At 38.8% G+C, this 20,120-nt stretch overlaps 1 long non-coding RNA gene across 2 annotated transcripts; it reads right to left on the bottom strand.

Annotated features, from left to right (window-relative positions):
• Positions 1-1,510: 1,510 nt before the first annotated feature.
• LOC100538255 (uncharacterized) lies at positions 1,511-17,837 on the bottom strand. Of its 2 annotated transcripts, none has more exons than XR_015521556.1 (2): positions 14,636-14,891; positions 1,511-3,885 (listed from the first exon to the last, which is right to left on the bottom strand). It is a non-coding gene; the product is annotated as an uncharacterized LOC100538255 (long non-coding RNA). The 2 variants fall into 2 exon arrangements; XR_015521557.1 differs by lacking the exon at positions 1,511-3,885 and adding an exon at positions 12,740-13,733 and having other exon boundaries at positions 14,636-17,837.
• Positions 17,838-20,120: the final 2,283 nt, after the last annotated feature.

The raw sequence follows: 20,120 nt of genomic DNA, 5'->3' as shown, positions 1-20,120 counted from the left end.
GACAGTAACTTTTTCAAAGATGTGATCTGATAATTAAAATCATTAAAAACTATTTTATGTATTGATTAAAAGATTAAAAAGCATTCATCATTATTGTGTAATAAAAAAAATTATTAGATCAGATGACAAAACATATTGAAATCAGTCTTTATTAGAGAGCAGTTCAAACAACAGCAAAGCAGGACAGAATGGCAAGAGAGAGATTTTACTGAACTTACAGCTGTTAAATACGGTAAGAAACTTTTAAATTTATACGGTCAAACTATAAATTAATCAGAGTCAGACACCTTCAACATAATTTCATCATTTATTTTATTTTGCTATCCACAGTTACACGAATGAAGTATAGAGTCCCGCACCCACTAGCAATAAAAATATCAAATAAATGTAAAACTTGAGATTACTTTAGGATACCTTTCTCTGTGATTTTACTTTTTGTGCATGCTGAGAAAGTGTGATTGTCAGTAGCTGTGTTTCCATCTAAAGATGCTAATTATCATGCTCAAAACTAGGATATCGCATGAACAAAGTGGCCACTTCCTTATAAACGAAAAATGTTGAATTTTCATTATCAGGAGAAGCCACTGTGGGCCTTTTATCCTCTCTGATAGTTTGACCAAGGAGAAATGGTCGTGCCTAGCTGGGCCTGGTTGCTCTCGAGGTTTTTTTTCCATCACTTCTGTCAATTGGTAAAGTTTGTCACTCACCACTGTCGCGACTAGCTTGCTTGGTTTGGGACTTGTGGAGCTGCGCATCGATGGATTTGCTTTTCAGTGTTTGGACTTTCAGCAGTAAAAATGAAAACACATTGAACTTCAACTCTGAAAACTGGACTGACAATTCAATTTACTAGAACTTCTATGTTATACGGAGACTCGGAAGGGATGAGATGGTAGGAAAAAAAAGTGAGTGATAGAAAAAATCTATAGATTTAAAATTTTTGCGTTCACTCGCAAAGAGGTTTTCTGTTCCATCAGAAAACTGTTGTTCGACAAACACTTCAAGTTGACTTAATACATGTCAATTCACCCATTTTTCCAGGATTCTCCTGCATTTTACCATTCTATCCCACTGTCATTAAGTATTCTCCCATATTTCTTCTATATTTTTAATCTTGAAAGCATATTGAAATTAATATAAAAATGTCTTCAGTCACTTCCATCAAAGCTGAGCATCGATCATCTCCCTCCATATGCAAACTCTGAATCAGCGAATAGATTAATTACCAGTTTGTAAACGTTCAGGATGCGCATTGAGGTTGCAGAAAAAACAGGAGGGCTAGCATTTACAACACGGGAATGACATCCAATGTGGTACAGAGTTTGTTGTTGTATTTAAGATAAGTTATATTGATTACATATTATATATATATTATTTACATAATGCTCTCAGCATATTATAACAGCTCGTCACCCAGTGATAAGCGCAGTTTTTCGGCAAAATAAACGTTATAGTGTTAATGTTTATAGCCCCCTTCTAATGGATATTGGATAAGATGAAATGGCCAAGCATCCAGCTCGAAGTATACAACTAGCTCATTGAAACTCCATGTGATTTTACAAGAGAGAAGTTAAAGGTCTACAAGTCTTTGGATGACTACAATGTTGTCCTGTGAGGTCATGTGCAAGAAATAATGCTCCATTACTACCAGATTCAACACTATGTGGTCCTAAAAACCGAAGTTCTGCCTGGCCAAAGACAAGGAAAGAAGACAAAGCTGTACAAGGCCTGGTTAATCATCAACAAGCAACACAACTGAATTCTGACAGAGAACTGCACATGTACGGCAAGGTGTGTGGACTTACACGTTTACATATCAATCTAAGCACTCAGTGTCCGCAGTTTAATTCACCATATTTAACTGTTTTTGCTGAAAATCCATTCAGCTCTTATGATGGCTGGATTTATGGACGTAGGTTGGTAATTCCCCTATAGCTAAACGCTGACTTATGAATGTGGTCTTTATGATAAACTGATCCCAGATCAGTTTCTGTACACACCATTTAAAGTGACACCTCTGTTATCAAACAAGATGAAGAGCAGCAAATGAATCTCTCGTTTTGTTTTGTTTGATAACAGAGGTGTCACTGTAAGAATGCACAGATCTCTAATGAAAGCTTTCCATTACTTCAGTAACTGTTGATGCTCATTTAGGAGCAAATTAGTTGTGTTTAAAATAAAACACACAGGACGGACATGTTTACATTTTTTTAAGTTCATTTGTCTGTTTAAACACATACCGGAATCCCAAAGTGTCCTGCACTTCAGCTCCTTTTTAAATGGCGTGTACAGAAGCTGATCTGGGATCAGTTTATCATCCGTCAGTCAGCGCCTATACATGCATTTGCTGATTCAGAGGTTGCATAGGAAGGGAGTCGATCAACGAACAGCTTTGCTGAATAAAAGTGAATGCTGACATTTCAAATCACACGCTTTCAAGAATAGGAGAAATATGGGAAATACTTAATGATAGGATGATAGCAGGATAGTCTGCTAAAATACAGGAACATCCCAGCAAAAACAGGAGGGTTGAATGCAAAAACGTAGAAAACATTTTCCTCTCACTCTTTTTTTCTCCCACCTGCTTTTTCCCCACCTTCACGTCCCTTTCAGGTATCCTTATTGTTAAGCTGCTTTGACACAATCTACACTGTAAAAGCGCTATAGAAATAAAGATGAATTAAATTGATAAATGAGTTGCACGATGCTCAAGACAGTTCTGCAGGTAATAATAATAGAATATTAATAATTCTGTGATGACAGACTTTGGCTGAAGGATTTCAGAATGAGCAAATCAACATTTCAGATGTTTTACATTGTCCTGAAAATGCTGCTTTGTTCATTAATGCGCCCCGTTATGCACATTTCTGTCATCGCATGATCTGTTCAAACTAAATCACATCACTGTTTTGATGCACATGCTAGAGTTCATTCGGTAAATTAGTTATTATCATTAGTTTTTTTGCTGATTTTCTTTTTTCTGATCAGTTGAGCGCATCTTCACGTTTCCGATAAGCGTTTTTTATGCTTTGTTTCATAACGCACATAACAATTGGTGGACTGAAATGTGGCTACTGTGTAAATAACTCAAGTTGCTTTACATCGATGAAACGTCAATGAACACCCGGACAGATTTGTGCAAGCTGAGTAAAAAGGCTGTCTTGATGTATTCCTCTGGAACTAGAACTCCATCTGGTATGAAGACCTGAGAGACTGTGGTCTTTTCCATTTTTACGTTCATCTGGACCTGCATGTTGTAGTATCTATTTTTTGTTTCTTTATCGTTGATCATTCCCTGCATGTCAATTCGGAAATTATCAGATTTGATCAGATTGGATTTTCCCTTCTCTGCCAGGTGTGAATTATCCCAGCGATCGATCAACTCTGCTGCCTCTTCTCTCAATTTTTTGTTACTATTAGCAAATTGACCTGGAGCTTCCACCACCGAAAGTGTTATTATTATTTTTTTATTCTCATCTTTAATAACATCTACCACTTTTCGGTCTCTCCTGTTGCGATGTGGAGAAGTGCTGTGATGGTCTTCTCCAGCGTCTCTGAGGGTCTGGTCCTCCTTCACCAGCCCACAGAATCCCCAGCTGAAGATGTTAATCCTGCACCAGCAGTAGTCTTCTCCATATTTAGCACACTTGCTGTCGGCTCGGCACTGTCTGCCCCAGTAGTCCACGTTCTCCTGAGGTGAACAGTACATGCTTTGGCTCTTTCCGTCTTCATCGGTGGTCTTGCATTTGTATTCGCCGCCGTCAGGCTTGCAGTCTTCTGCGCACAGCGTGCCGAGATGAGTAAAGAAAGTTTTCCCTTCACTCAGACACGGTGAACAGAAGAGCAGGAGAAGAAAGAGAGAGACTCGCTGACGCTCCATTCTTTCTGTCCAGAGGAGAATAAATGAGGTTAATAGTAAGAGTAAGCAGTAATTTAACACTTGTGTGCAAAAGTTTTCGTACCTCTTAAATGTTTGGTCTGATAATCTTCAGCTCACACAGGTTGAAAATGGCTCTGAAGTCCACACCAGAGTACACCTCGCTGGATTGTTCTTGGGTTACTGTTGTTGCTTTATATACAGTTATGAGGCATTGTGAATATTAATGCGTCTCCTGCTCTTATCATCGATGTACCCTTTAGATAATAAGCAAATTGTCCGAACTGAAAATGTTAGACTGAGATATTCAAATGGCAACGCTATTTAATCATTTTGAGAGATTAATAAAGTTTCGGTGTTGAGCATTAAGCAAAAAATAAAGAATCAAGTTAAATTATATTGTATTTACTGTAAAAAGTTTAGAGTTTTGAGTTGTCAAATGAACGTTTCTGGTCATGTCAACTTAAGTCATTTAAACTGACAAAAAATGTTAAGTTCAACTTTGTGTAACTTAAAGTAGTTCAAACCTGATTAACTTATTGAAATAAGTTAAAGCAACTTAAAAAGTTTGTTTTCTTGACTTTTTGTCAGTGTCGACACTGTCGTTTATTTACAATAATATGAAAATAAGCTGAGTCGTACAAAGATGAAAAATTGGTTTCATATTGCGAACTGATTATTAGTGTCACACAACCAGCGATTGCTTTCCAGAGATCGCTGGTTCTCACACGAACTCTCAGGACTTCCGCATTCCCCAGGACTACACATTCATACATGCACTGCTCCCAGACACACACGCCTGCTCATTCATCTATCCTGATTGCAAGCACCAGCTGATCCTTGTCACAGACTGATATCATTCCATTCATAAGCCACTCATTGACGCTACCAGTTTGCAGAGTCTTGTTTTCCCAGTGTGACATTACGAAGCATTTCTCCCTGTCTTGTTTCTCCGTGTTTCGATCCTAGCCTTGTACCCTTGTTATCCTGTTTAGCCGCGTGCCTTCGACCTTTTGCCTGTGTATATCGACTACGATTCTGGACTGTCTATACATACCCGTTTGCACCTGATTTGACCATTGCTTGCCTGACATTGAATAAACCTGCATATTGGATCTTACCTCCTGTTGTCCTCTGTCACTCTACCCAGTCGGTAACAATTAGCATGGGGGTTCAGCATCGGGTGCAAAGTTGTTATTTTGTGTTTTGTTTATTAACTAAAGCAGGTTACTGTTGATTGGAAATATTAAGTGATTCGTCTATTTTGTTACAATATACTGTGTGCATGAATTATAGTACTTATTTCTTTAAAATGTTTCATGTTTCGAACGACCCCAACCGGAGATCCTTTACATTTACTGAAAGTTTAGAAACAGTAATGACAAAATGAAGCCTTGTTTACTGAAATCACATGACCTCGCTAATTTTATACATGCTCCAAAGCATTAATCTGTATCTAAAGATTCGTAGATTCATGAAGCAGTATTTCGAAAGCACAATCTCTAGTTTGCAGTGTTGAGGGTAAAGCCCCATTCACACAGGGCCTCAGCGTCAACGCTTGACGGAGGGTGTGTCTGAAGTTGGGGCTGACGCAATCGTCATAGCAGTGTCAGCCAATGAAATAAGACAGCAATAGGTTACTGTCTGAGCTGGTGTATTTGCATACAGCGATCTGATTGGCTGATACTTCCATCGGCACTTGAAAAGTTGAGCAAGTCCCAACTTCTGCAGTGTGCAACTACTCTGAAGCGGCGCAGACAGATCCACAATGCAGTTCGGCAACGCCTGACGTCACCCATTAAAAGTGAATGGGAAGCATTGAAGGTGACGCTCCGTGTGAATGGGGCGTGACACATTACAACTAATGTAAGTTATGTAATAATATTACTATCTATATAACGAGTAAATTAATGCATTGCTTTTAAAAATTTAGTAATAATATTTGAGTTACATTTTTAAAAATGCAACGCGAGTTACTTTTTAGTTTAAAGAGTCCCTATTATGCTTTAAAAAAAGGTCATATTTTGGTTTTGGGTGTCTCCAACAACAGGCTGATATGTGTGCAAGTTCAAAAAACACTTTCGTTGTCTTATAATTAGCATTTGTTTTCACCTAATTATCCTAGCGACTCCCATATGATCCCTTCAGCAATTCATTTGTTCCCAAACCCTGCCTTAGCACGATACTAATCTGCGCTGATTGCTCCGATGATACAGTCTATTGCAATTGGTTGACTGCGTTTAGCATGAGACAAAGAGAAAAGCCCACCACGGCTTATCAACATTGTTGATGTAGTCACAGTGTATGTTTGAGTCCAATGCAGGAACGCATCAAAGCAATGCAGTTAAAAAGCAGCATATTCCTCTGCGCTTAACCATGACACGCATTCTGTATTAATTTACACAATCAGGGCCGAAGCAAGCTCAACTGGCGCTCTAGGCAAACGAGCTGGGTGTTGAGATGATGCGGGCTTTGTCGCGAACGAAAGCGAAGACTGGGGGCGCTGAGATAAAGGCATTAGGTCAGCCGCAATTTTCCACCCAGTGGAATTAACTGAACTATTTTCAAACTCGACCACCGCACGTGTGTAAGAACAGCTGATGGTGACCACAGCAATGACAAACAGCAGAGGATTGCAAGCTCAAAAAATGCCTTTAAAATCCGTAAACAAAGCGGCAAGTGTTGCGTTTTCAACGTAGTTTTAGACTTGATATGACAATATGAAGAGTTAACCAGATACAGTACAAACGGTTACAAGTAACAAAACACAAATACTTAATTTGCATGCTAGAGAAAACAAGGAGACAGCCATTTTACTCACACTTACTTACACTTGTGAAATGGAGGAAGAAACTGATCCATGAACTATGAACTGTAAAGTTCCCGTCAAGCTCTGACAAAGTCCCATATATCAATAGTCTTTTCAGGTCCTAATTTAACAGCTGTTAATTTACGGTTTATTTCCGGCATCCCAGCTGCCGTAAATAAACCGTAAAATTGCGATTTTTTTTACAGTGTAGGATTTATCAACAACATGCTATTCTGAGAATTCTCCTGTCAACAAATAAACATATAGATCCAATTTCTCAATAAAGCAGGAAATAAGGGAACTCTTTCCTTACAGAATAAATAACTTGCACTGTGCCATCAAGGTTTTTTATGTAGAAAAAAAGTCTTAATTTTTATTACTTTTGTGTCTTTACTTTTATGGTAGAATTTTTTTTTTACACTAACAACAGATTAATCAATCTTTTTCTTCTGTATGATACCATATAATGACCAAGCATATTTCTTCTTTCTTACTTTTCTGCATACTTTTTAGAAGGAACCGCTGACAAGAGGGAAATAACACAGATTAAGCAGAATAAGAATAAATATAGTGCGGCGGCCCTTGTTCCAGACTGATGTCAAATAAGAAGTCTAGACATGTCACAAGGAGCTCGATGCTTGCAGAAGTTGTGAAATAGATTAAAGATACACTTAACTGTTCAGATCTGGTATGCAGATAAGGGTTGCAGAAAGAGGAAGTATGTTTGGGTGCAACAGCCAAAGAACTGCAGAATGACTAATAAGTGACGTTACACCAAAACTCCACCTGTTAGTTAATATCAGTTATGTATATATGCTGGAGTCATGAAAATGTAAGTTAGTTGCGAACCTCCTGAATGTAAGTTTTTGTATTGCAATAGGGTAATGTATCACAGAACCCATTGTATCTAATAAATTACTAATAATTTTGCCATTGAAGAAAACCCACTCCTGACCTTTTTTTATTGATCACGCATGAAATTGGCTTGATATTCCAGCACACACCACAAACAAAAATAACAATAATCAATTATAAGTGGACCACATGACTAAACAAGTACTTTTCAAAATACAAAATAAGTCGATAAGTGACGATCTCTCCCTTATTTATGGAAACAGCCCTGAGTGAGAAGCAGCCGTCCGCCTTTAGAGTTTTATAGTGCTTAAGATAATGTCAGTGACGAAAACTTTTCTTTTTTTAAACGGCGTTTTAGATCAAAAACGATCCACTTCCACACTAGCGTTTCACCTAGCATTTCTGAAAATATCTCCCTCCACACTACGCCACCAAAAACGTATATCATGTGACCATTCGCGCACTCTTGGCATGCTCGTTCTAGTGTAAACAGGAAGCATGCGTCTCGCTCAGCATTTGGTTATTGTTAGTCAACAAACGCCGGTTGAACAACGAATGTGATGGCAAAGAAAGCAGGAGAGGTATTTTTGTGGACAGACGCGAGCGATTAGCGAGAGATTAGCGGACAATAGTGCAAACACCACTTTCATTTCTGTGTCCATGTTGTTTACAGTGAAGGCTGGTCTGCTGTTTTCCGGAAACGTTAAAGTCATGTGTTATAGTCATGTGATAGGGGCTTGACGAATAAGGGAAGGATATGCAATGACACAAAAGCCCCAATCAGGTAGCGAATCTCAGCAGCCCCGCCTCCGTTTTCCCTCATCCACACTGAGACGGAGCAGCAGCGTTTTAGAAAGAAAACGGCCTCTCCAGCATTTCCAAAACACTTTGTTTTCAGTGCTCAAAAACTCTGGTGTAGTGTGGACGGATGAAGTAGCAAAACTTATGCGTTTTCAAACTAAAACGTATTCGTGTAAACGGGGCCTTAGATGAAGCACAAGTAAACACTGAAGTCTCCATAGACTTCCTTGGTAAGAGAGACCTCTTTTGACATTGTTTAGTTATTTCACAGAGATAATGTTAGTCCTGTTTTAAATCTGCCACTATGCTGACACGCAAGAATTTGTAGCTCCGCCCTCTTCTGAAAAGAGCACAATCTTATTTGAATTTAAAGCGACAGTCACCAAAACGGCACAATTTGGATCAAAGCATAAATGGGGCAGTTTAAAAGAGTTATAAAACAATATGTGTGTGGTATTTTGAGCTGAAACTTCACACACACACTCTAGAGCAGGGATGGGCAAACTTGATCCTTAAGGGCCGGTGTCCCTGCAGAGTTTTGTTCCAACACTAGTCAAACACACCTGAACAAACTAATCAGTGTCTTCAAGATCACTTGAACTCTATAGGGAGGTCTGTTTGAATAGGGTTGGAGCTAAACTGTGCAGGACACCAGCCCTCCAGGACTAAGATTGCCCACCCCTGCTCTAGAGACATCAGAGATTAACTTTACATCTTGTAAAACAGGGCATATTAGGGCCCCTTTAGGTCCATTTTAGCAACAAAATGGCACCTCCCACTTTCACTGTGCTGGCATCATGTCATGAATGTAAATGTGAGTTTCATATTTAAGTCAAGTAAAGTCTTGAACCTCAAAGTCATCTTTACACAATATACCTCATTCTTCATCATGCCATTCATTAGCACCTCAGTCAAGTTTTGCTACACAGATTTTATCTCCAACTTCTCTAACTGTGGACATTTATACAGTAGTAAAAGTCATCCATTAGAACACCTTCAATATCAGGAGCCTTCAGAATCGCATGGCGTTCGTGACAGTTTGACTTTATCAGCTATCGTACTATTAGCCTTTACATTTGACTGTTATTTTCATATCTGTCACTATTTACATTTTGCATGACATTTACATGTATATTCATTAAGCCAGACGCCTTTATCCAGAGCTACTTACAAATGAGCGATGCTATTCAGCGATTAATCATAAAGACGCAAATAATTACAAGCAGTAAAGCATTGTTTTCTTATTAAGATGCAGTTAAAAGCAATTTAAAAGACAATTTTAATGATGTTATTGAAAATTTAAAGTATTCACAACACTTTCCAGGACTACAAGACCAGTCATAAGTGCCAGTTTCACTCACATTGAGATTCATTCACACATTTATATGTCCGAAAGCTGAATCAGTAAGATTTCCATCAATACGACAATATTCAGCTGATATAAAACTATTTGAAAATCTGAAATCTGGGGGTTCAAATCGAAATGTTGAGGAAATCGCCTTTTTGGTTGCCTTTTAGGTTTTTAGTCCTTAGCAGTGCACATTACTAAAGAAAAACTGAGAATTGATATATTTACAGTAGGAAATTATAAAATATTGTCATGGATCATGATTTTTTACTTAATATTCTAATGATTTTTGGCATTAAATAAACATCAATTTTAACCTATTTAACATATTTTGGGCTATTACTAAAATTAACTACCATTTTTATTCAGGGTCACAAATATTTTTTATCAATTAAAAAAAAATTTTTTTACTGAAAAAATATATATTTATTATTAAAAACCAAACAATCATGATGGAAAAATTATTCTTGATGGATAAAAAATCTAAAGTAAATGTTTAAGCTTTTGAGTTATAGTTGAAGTCGAATTATTTGCCCCCCTTTGATTTTTTTTCTTTTTTAAATATTTCCCAAATGATGTTTAACAGAGCAAAGAAATTTTCACAGCATATCTGATAATATTTTTTTTCTTCCGGGGAAAGTCTTATTTGTCTTATTTCAGGTAGAATAAAAGCAGTTATAAGTTTTTAAAACCATTTTAAGGTCAAAATTATTAGCCCCTTACAGTTTATAGTTTTTTTCAATAGTCTACAGATCAAACAATCATTATACAATAACTTGCCTAATTACCCTAACCTGCCTAGTTAACCTAATTAACCTAGCTAAGCCTTTAAATGTCACTTTAAGCTGTATAGAAGTGTCTTGAACCTCTAGTCAAATATTATTGACTGTCATCATGGCAAAGATAAAATAAATCAATTCAATTCAATTCAATTCAGCTTTATTTGTATAGCGCTTTTACAATGTAGATTGTGTCAAAGCAGCTTCACATAAATGGTCATAGTAACTGGAACAGTGTGGTTTAGGTTTTAGTGTTTAAGTTCAGTTCAGTGTGATATAATCATTACTGAGAGTTCAAACACTAAAGAGCAAATTCATCGATGCGTAGCTCTACCAATCCTGAACCATGCGAGCCAGTGGCGACAGCGGAGAGGGAAAAAAAACTTCACCTGATGGGAGTGAAGAAAACAAACTTTGAGAGAACCAGACTCAGTTGGGCACAACCATTTTAATTTCTCCGCTGGCCAAAAGTCTTGTGCAGAGCTTCATTCGCCGTGGTTTAGGCTGGAAGATGGCCTCAGCGAAGACTCGTCTGTCCCTGGAGCGTCGCTGGAATCAGACTCATGTTCTCCACTCCCTACGACCATCAGCGCAGCAGCAGCTCAGGATATGGCCTGGTCCCGGATATGGAATCCTTGGGATCATCACGTCGCTGGTCTTGGATCCAATCAGTGACTCCGCATAATCTGAGGACCTCAGGATGAGTATCCCCAGGTGAAAATAGAGAATAAAGAAAATAATTAGCGTAGCTGCTGTTCATAGTGTATATAAACAAGATGCAGAAGCCTGTGTGGAACCCGCTAGGTGATGCATTGAGTGTATGCTTTACTAAACAGATAGGTCTTTAATCTAGTTTTGAACTGGGAGAGTGTGTCTGAGCCTCGGACATTACCAGGAAGGCTATTCCAGAGTGTAGGAGCCATGAAAGAGAAGGCTCGACCTCCTTTACTTGATTTTGCTATTCTAGGTACTACCAGAAGCCCTGAGTTTTGAGATCTTAAAGAGCGGGTTTGATTGTAGCGAGACAGAAGGTGGGTTAGATAAACAGGAGCTAGATTATTTAGAGCTTTATAGGTGAGAAGTAATATTTTAAATTCAATACGAAACTTAACAGGCAGCCAGTGTAGGGAGGATAAAATTGGGGTTATATGATCATATTTTCTAGACCTGGTCAGAACTCTGGCTGCTGCATTTTGTACTAATTGAAGTTTGTTAATAGAGGATGCTGGGCAGCCAGCAAATAGAGCATTACAGTAATCCAGTCTCGAAGTCATATAAGCATGGACTAGCTTTTCTGCATCTGAGATGGATATGATATTTCGTAATTTAGCGATATTTCTCAGATGAAAGAAGGCAGTTTTTGTGACATGGGATATATGATTTTCAAAAGTTAGATTGCTGTCTAATATGACACCCAGATCTTTTATAGTAGAGCTAAAGCTAACTTTGTATCCCTCTATTTGTAGGTTGAGTTGCGAGATCTGCTGTGTGCAAGATTTAGGCCTAATAAGTAATAATTCTGTTTTGTCAGAGTTTAAGAGAAGAAAATTGTTGGTCATCCAGTCTTTGATGTCTTTGATACACAGTTAGTTTAGAAAGTTCAGACGTCTCGTCAGGTTTAGTCGAAATATATAAATCAGTTATTAGAGATGAGTTATTAAAACTCTTATGATTAGAAATGTGTTGAGAAAAACAAAACAGAAAATGGGGGGAAAATAATAATAATTCAGGCTTATAATTCTGACTTCAACTGTATATGTGGGCTAAAGTTATTTAGCAAGGGTTTAAAACAAAAGTGTTACCAGCTGGCAGCTTTTACCTCACACTGAGCACATACCTCAGTGTGGATGGCTTTTCTGGTGTTACCCGTTTGCCCTGTGGCTCACCGCATACGACACAAATAAACATGAATTGAATAGAATTAATATTCAATTTGTATTTTAATCCATATTTTTAAACTGTGGACATTGTCAAAGCATAAAACCACGATAATTATTGTTCCAAAGCACCTTCACAAAGCCTGTGTGCATGATTAAAACAGAAATACAGTTAATATGTTGTGCATAACGCAACAACAGCTGTCAATCTTATACATAGTAAATCTGCATAATTGCACAACTGCATATTTAATTTTCACCTCTTCTTAAACTTTTTCAGATAAACGTGATCTGATCATTAAAATGGTGAGGAACAGTTTACAAAATTAGCATGGATCAAGATTGTTTATTAAAAAAAGGATTGAGAGAGATTCATTGACAAAACAAGCCAAGTTTGCATGAAATCAACCTTTATTTGAGAGAGCAGTACAAGCAGCAGCAAAGCAAAGCAGAATGGCAGCTAAGAGATTTTTATTTTTACTTTAGCTGTAAAATAAAGGAATGAACCACTGCAGTACATGAGCTGTCTTGCACAAATTGGTGCTTGCTGAGAAAATGTGATTGTTATGGTGTAAATCACTCTTTTCTACTTATGAATAGCTTTAAGGGTCGTCAACATCAATGAAAACCCGAACTTGGTCCTTCATGCTTTGTATAAAGGCTGTGCGGATGTAGTGGTCCGGGGCGCCACCTTCTTGAACAAGGACCTGAGACAAAGTGGTTTTTCTACCCGCTACCCCATTAATCTGGACCTGCAGGTTGTGGTATCTCTTATTTTTATTATTGTCTTTAATCATACCCTGCATGTCAATTCGGAGATGCTGTGATTTAATCAGATTAGAATGTGCCTGGTTCACCAGGTGGGAATTATCCCAGTGATTCATCAGGTCTTCTGCCTCTCTTCTCAAATCTCTATTGCTCAGTGCAAAGTCATGTTCAGCGTCCTCCACTGAAATCGTTATTTTTTGGTTGATATCTTGGTCATTAATGACCTGCACCACTTTTCGGTCTCTCCTGTTACGATGTGAAGTGTTGTGGTGGTCTTCTACAGCATCTCTGAGGGTCTGGTCCTCCTTCACCAGTCCACAGAATCCCCAGCTGAAGATGTTAATCCTGCACCAGCAGTAGTCTTCTCCATATTTAGCACACACGCTGTCGGCTCGGCACTGTCTGCCCCAGTAGTCCACGTTCTCCTGAGGTGAACAGTACATGCTTTGGCTCTTTCCGTCTTCATCGGTGCTCTTGCACTTGTATTCGCCGCCGTCAGGCTTGCAGTCTTCTGCGCACAGTGTGCCGAGATGAGTAAAGAAAGTTTTCCCTTCACTCAGACACGGTGAACAGAAGAGCAGGAGAAGAAAGAGAGACACTCGCTGACGCTCCATTCTTTCTGTCCAGAGGAGAATAAATGAAGTTTAGAGTCAGTGGAAGCATTAACCATTGTGTGGTGTTCGTATTTTGGTTACTGAGCCAGTGTTCATGCGTCTGGTGCACCCGCTAGAGTTTTGGCTTTCCAAATTAACACCATCAAACAATTTAGTGTTAAATTACTCAACAAATATTTACTTAATCCCAATTACAAGCCATATGCACTGCAAACATGGTTAATTTTCCCTTTTACGTTTGTTCTGAGCTAGCAATTTTACTATACTGAGTGAAGCCTGGAGCCGCTGCTCTTTTCAGTCACTTTTAAAAAGTTGCTAAAAGTAGTCAACGAATGTTAAAAATTGCTAAATTTGTTGCTATAGGTGCTTTTTGAAAAAAAAAAAAAAAAGTTGCTAGATTAGTAGCAAAAGTTGCTAAATCTAGCAACAAAATTGCTAAGTTGGCAACACTGGAAATGTTTAAAAAAAAGTGCACTTTTGATGATCTGTTGTGTGATATAAGAACTCAGAGTGGTCACACTTTACAATAAGGTTTATTAGTTAATGTTAATTAATGAATTTACTAATATGAACAAACAATAAACAATACATTTACTACTGTATTTGTTCACAGCAGTTAACGTTAGTTAATAAAATACAGTAGTTCGTTGTTAGATCATGTTAACTCATGGTGCATTAACTAATGTTAACAAGCATGGGCTTGCATGTTAATAATGCATTAGTAAATGTTTAATTATGATTAATAAATGCTGTACATGTGTTGTTCATGATTAGTTCATGTTAGTAAATGCATTAACTAAAGAACCTTATTGTAAAGTGTTACCCTAAGAGTTTTAAAAATGTCCCAATTTCTTGTGAAAATTGTGTCAAACCAGTGAAAAGACTTTGAATAAAAAGTCAAACTTACGTGAATATGTTCCTGAATGTTTGGTCTGATGATCTTCAGTTGGCTTGACGCAGGTTTTGAAGAGGTCCAGCGCACACCAGTTTGACTGCATTAGGCCGGCTTTATATTCAGTTCTACCAGTCTGGTCTCCTCTTATCATCGATGTACCCTCTCGATAATGTGCAAATGGTCTTTACTGGAAATGTTAATGCACTCTCTACATGTGTAACAGCTTATTTTTTTAGAAGATGATAATGTTTCAATGTCAGGCACTGAGCAAACGAACGAGGGTGCAGCTATTTCAGTAACTCTTGCTGACTTAAAGGGATTGGACAATGAAACTGAAACACTGGACAATGTAGTGTTGGAGGTTTCATGGATAAATGTGAGCAGCCTGGTGGCCAATCTTCATTGATCGCACATTCCACCACTAAAAGCACACAACATTATGAGTGGCATATCAGAGCTCAAAAGAGAATAATTTGTTGGTGCACGTCTTGTTGGTGCATCTGTGACCAAAACAGCAAGTCTGTTCTGATGTATCAAGAGCCACGGTGTCCAGGGTAATGTCGGCAAACTACCAAGAAGAAGAACCACATCTAACAGGAGTAACTGTGGACGCAGGAGGAAGCTGTCTGAAAGGGATCTCTGAGTTCTAAACAAAAAAAGTCCCAGCTGGCCCCGGCTGGGTCATTTGATTTTTCTGTGTAGAGTTTGCATGTTCTCCTCGTGTTGGCGTGGGTTTCCTCCAGGTGCTCCGCTTTCCCCCCAAGTCCAAAGACATGGCTATAGGTGAATTGAGTAAAGTAAATTGCCCGTAGTGTATGAGCACGTCAATGTTTATGTTCATTTCGTCATGCTCACCTGGGCTGGAGAGGTGGGTTTGGCTGGATTGGTTTTTCCAGATGAGTCTTTAGGCCGCGGGTTCCCAGAGCCATCATACTTGAATTTTTGAAGTTTCAATCCCATATTAGGATATTTTAATGTTGTCATTAAAGCATGGGTATTGTCTCGTCCTCATTCGATCATCAGCATATATTTATTTGTAATTAATCATTAAATAATAAGGTTACTACAGGAGCTCACAAAAAGTCGACTTAAGCCATGCTTTGCTCGAGACTGCCCTCCATTTTGGTATTTTTGATGACCGCTTTGTAAACGACCCTGCCATTATCTGTACAGATGTTCAGCTTTATTAGTATCACTTGATAAATTGTTAATAAGTACTAATCTAGAGATGTGTACAAATAGCATTGTACTGTTTTATTTTACATTTACACATTTAGCAGAGGCTTTTGTGCAAAGCGACTTACAATTGAGGAGGCATTCAGCGATTCAACAAGAAGAGGCAATACACACAGGAAGTGCTGATTACACAAAGGAACTGTTCGTGCTAAGAACAGTGCTGGAGTAAGGAGGGGAGTGTTTGATTTTTTAACAAAAGTCTTTCTACAGGTGGTTTGTCAGGCCCACTCACCTCTGTAAAACTAAATTTATAAATTTAGTGTTTTCTTTTTGTTTTCTTAGATTTGGAATGCTTGCAAGAAGTGCAAACATGCTAAAAGCTGGTGCAAGTGTCTGTGTAAGGGTGCTTTCACATCTGTAGATTGCTTCATTTGGTCTGGACCAAGGGCAATAAGTGATACATTTTCTGCAGTCTTTGGGTCGTTTTCACACCGCACTGCTGGCTTTGGTCCAAACCAGATGAAAAAGAACCAAAATGCAGTCATCTGACAAAACCCACATCTCTCATTGGCCAGATGTTGTTCAACATAGTTCTTAAACTGCTTATCGATTGGTCAGAATTCACGTGCGGGAAAATGCCAATGAACTCCCGCAAGTAAACAAAACCGGCAGATACAAAATGTCTGTGCTGACTGATTGTATCCCTGCTCAAAGTATACCATACAGGCTGTATACATCACTTTAGACAAACTATACTGAAGGATTCGGATTTCTGTTTTCCAGTCCATCTCATCATGGACCAACGTTTATCCTTTTCATCATCCTGTTTCTCAGTATTTAACTGTGAATTGATTTTAATTAATGAATAAGTTAACACATTGCTTAATATAAGAATGTTCAGTGCATTTGCTTGTCTCTTTATACCTATTTTCAGGAGCCAGCAAACTAGGTCAGAGGTCATGGAGACCTTGAGTGGAACTGAGGGCTGAGGACTGGAAGCAACTGTTTCTATTGTTATTTCTATGAGTTAATACTGTCTAAAATGTCTAAAGTGATTTTTCTATATTTACGGTTAAATCTTTTAAAGTGATTCTACTTTTTATTCAAAATAGACTTTGTATAGTAAGAATATAACTGCCTGAATGTAGATTATACCAGTTTTTAACCAGTTTCGATAAAGACGGCTGACAGTACACTCAGCCTTGGATAAGAAACAGATTATACTTTAAGTGTGTGTGTTCTATTTGATTGTTGATCCGTTTCACAGGTCTGGAGTCAGCTCTAATCAGTCTAAAGGATGTCTGACGTTTATGCTTAAGATATTGTTCCGAATATACGCACGAACCCCACTCTCTCTCTCTCTCTATTGGTAAACTGCTGTCAACAAATATTTTTCTTTCATATCCCATAATGCACAGCGCATTGGCCTACGGCAGCTGGATAAGTCCAAAAGGCGGCTTATTTTTTTTTTTTGCGGTTGGGTCTATTTCTGTTCGGATCATGTTTTCACCACAAACGAACTGCTCCAGGGTTCGTTTGAAAGCTTACCAAGACCACCTCTTCAAGCAGGTCTCGGTACGCCTTTTTGGTCCGCTTTTTGGACTGCTACATTCACACCTGCCCAAACGAACCACACCAAGAAGGAAAATGAACTCTAGTGCGATTCAACCGAACTAAATGAGGCAGGTGTGAAAGCACCCTAACTGTTAGAAAGATTGTCTAACTAACTGATAGAAAGAGTGTGTTTTCTTCAGGTGGTTTGTGAAGACCACTCACCTGTGTGAGGCAGCCTCAGACTTGTATAATGTTTTGAGGTTGCCCTGTGGTGAGGTTTTATTCACAGAGGTTCAGGCGATCACAGAAGAGATTGGTTTTAGTTCACTGAAACTGATACTAGTGAATCAGCAGTGCATGTGGGAATAGGAAGATCATTCCACCAATAAAGAACATTTAATTAATTTTTTTTTAAAGTTTTGAACAGTCAGTGATCTTAAATCACATGTTGCATATGCTTATTTTGAGTGAAAACTTTGGACTGGATTGTGATGTTTTTCAAATTAATATTTTACTGTGCCTAATATTTAATGAGAGATTTTATTAGCGAGTCAAAGTTGTTCAGAATGAGGAGTTCTACAGTATGTGTATGAACCAAGTGTGCCGCAAGCCTGCGTTTGAGTGAAGGTCTCGGCCGTTAGATCGCCCCCTGGGGGCTGGCTGCAGTACAAGTCATAAAGCCCGCCTCCTCCGTGTTAATGAAGGAGATTTGAGCCCAAATAAAAAAAATTATTACACTTGCAATAAAATGTCCCGAAAGATGGTTCTGGTCGATTAAGGCACTGGTTATTGTGCTGAAATAGGTGCAGATCTTCATGTTTGTAAACAGTTTGTTTTTAGCAGTAATTTAATGCTGGGCGTGTCATCGTGATTGACAGCTGTGATTGACAGTTTCTCAAAGCAGCGCGTCTGAGCTTCGGCAGAAGACTGAAGTGTTATTATTCGATTTCTGTGTTATTTTACCATGACAAAATGAGTTCAGCAGTAAACTACAGTTTCTGACATACATGATCCTGGTGGAACACTGTTTATTCGCTAAGGTCAGGGCTTTTTTTGGGCTTTATTAGTTTGCTGATACACGCCTAACCACCCAGATAGCAAAATACACTCCGGCCAGTTCCGGCCAGATTCTCGCCTGCCGGAGACTTACCCCTCAGAGCTCAGAATGACTACCTCTGCTGGACCTACTCCGGATGCCTGGACTCACTGCCCGATTCCAGCCCGAGTCAATCAAGCTAGATGCGGCGGCCGAGCGAGCCGGCGCTGCCGCATGTGAGCCGGAATCAGCCCGCGACGCCGCGAGTAGGTTATGCGCTGCGGCCCGGAGCTGGCGCGATTGAATATATAAAACCCTCACATTTGTTAACGTTATTACATCCATTTGTGTTGATAAGACAGCAAACGCATGCTGAGAAGTTCGGGGGGCGTGGTTTATTTTACATAAAGCGTTTGGTTGGAAGCTCGACTCTGCTCATTTTCGCGGCTCCTCCTCTGGCTCCATCAGACAGTCCTTCTGCGCATGTCAAGGCTCCAATTTCAGCAGTCTTTTGCGACAGTTTGTGCCCGTCAAGCAGGCGTTTTGCCCTCAAGGCGTTCAATAGGAAAAGGGGCTGTCACGTCGTCCATATTTTTTACAGTCATTGGTATGAACATCATCAACATATTAAAAAGTAAAATAGTACAAACGTACAATAATTTAAGTTCTTGACAAATGCAATGTCATGGTGATGCACTGGTTTGGGTCCAGTAGGATCAAAACAACTCACAACCAAACCAGAGCAGACAGATCTCAACAATTTACAGTTTGGTCTGATCATTTTCAAGGTTATGTAAGGTTGTGTTCCTCAAAATCTTCTTTACACAATAGATTACATACATACATGTTTTCTTTTAGGTTGGCTACGACAATGTTTCAAACACAATTGACTGAGGAAATTCATGGAAATACATCCTGCACCTTCCCTTTCTGGAGGTAACCTCGCATCTCCTTTATCACCAGACCAGCCAGGCTTAATCTATCACCAACACTGGAAGTCATATTTGACTTGCGCTCTTATCTGTAACTGTCAGGAACTCTTTAGAGTATTCTGCGGGAGATTTACATTTATCGATTTAGCAGTTGGCATTATCCAAAGCTACTTACAAATGAGGGATGCAATAATGTAGGAATAATTCAAGCAAGCATTCAAGTGGATGTCTAGAAAAAAAGAAGCAAAAAAGTTGAGGGATGAATGAAAACAGGAAAGGTGTTTTGATAGGATGCAGTTTAGTGGCTCATGGAAGAAATCGGTTTTCATCTGTGTCCTGAATATTTTCAGGAATTCTGTATTTTGGATGGGGATTGATTGGAAAAACTCAATATATGAATATTTTTGCTCCCATTTCGTGCCAAATATCATTGATTTATGACATACAACTCACAAACCAAACAAGTGAACTCATTTTATATGTGCTATTGCGACTTCCTGATGCCTCCTATAAGTCGCTCGAGAGGGTCCTTTGTATTTGTGTCGCGCTGGTGGCTTTAGACAGACACACTGAGCCCAAGATGTTATATGGAAAACTTTATGTAAACTTGAAGCATGACAAACAATACAGCAATTTGTGTCTTTGAATACCTGTTTTGTATGGTGCCGATAATTGCGTTGGTGTGATGGTTGTTGCGTGATGCCGTTTTGCGTTGCTGTTTGCATGGCTGTTTTGCGTGGCTGTTTTGCGGTCAACAAAAAATACGGCTACCCCACTCTCCTTCTCTCCTCCTAACACC

The sequence above is a fragment of the Danio rerio genome, chromosome 22, assembly GCF_052040795.2.
Source record: "Danio rerio strain M-AB ecotype USA chromosome 22, GRCz13ab, whole genome shotgun sequence".
In the NCBI taxonomy this organism is placed as follows: Eukaryota; Metazoa; Chordata; class Actinopteri; order Cypriniformes; family Danionidae; genus Danio; species Danio rerio.
Note: the sequence above shows the minus strand (reverse complement) of the source record. Positions and strands in the feature narration are given on the sequence as shown.